The following is a 767-nucleotide window of genomic DNA, read 5'->3' as shown; positions in this document are numbered from 1 at the left end:
AGGAAGTGCTTACAACTGCCACCGCTGGTTAGCCTAGTGGGAAAAAGGACTTAGCACTGCATAAGCCTCCCCTGCCAGTGCATAGCCTCTCCATCATCGAGACTCCCTGCAGTGCCTCCTCATGGCCTCCCATGGAAACTGGGTACCTTGCAGTTCCAGGCTAAACTGAGGCCCCCTGCGGTTAACGGGAAGCTCGGGGAGGTGGGCCTTGTCAGTCCTCCTCCCTCCTCCTTCGGCAGTGTTTAATATATTTGGTAATGCTGGGAGGAGGGGAACTGCTCCTCCCACCCAGCAAGAGAGGCGGGCTGTGGATCCCGCTGGGAGGGCGACTTCCAGGACGCATGTTGGGAGCGAGAACTACTCGTCCTGCCTGCGTTCTGGTAGACGCCAGCCCGGAGTGAAGCTTATGGGGGAAAGCCTTTGGGAGCCCTGTAGGCGGATGATGGGTTCCACAGCCTGTCGTCCCCTTATATGTGGAGCAGCGTCGGCGGGGGTGGCAGAGGTGGCGTCCACCTGGAGCAACTGCCCGAGGCTAAACCTCAGGCGGGGAGTCAGGGTGGGGGCTTGGAACGTCCGTTCTTTGCGTCAGGATGATCGGTTGCCTCTGCTGTCGAGGGAACTGGGGAAGCTGAGAGTGGAGGTGGCTGCCCTCTCGGAGATGAGAAGACCTGGCAGCGGAACGATCAGTGTAGGTGGCTATACCTACTACTGGTCAGGTCACCATCTCCAGGGAGTAGCCATGGCCATCTCCAGCAGACTCCAGCCCT

Source organism: Penaeus vannamei, chromosome 2, assembly GCF_042767895.1.
Source record: "Penaeus vannamei isolate JL-2024 chromosome 2, ASM4276789v1, whole genome shotgun sequence".
NCBI classification, from domain to species: Eukaryota; Metazoa; Arthropoda; class Malacostraca; order Decapoda; family Penaeidae; genus Penaeus; species Penaeus vannamei.
The sequence above is the reverse complement of the archived record's forward strand: the minus strand, read 5'-3'. Positions refer to the sequence as shown.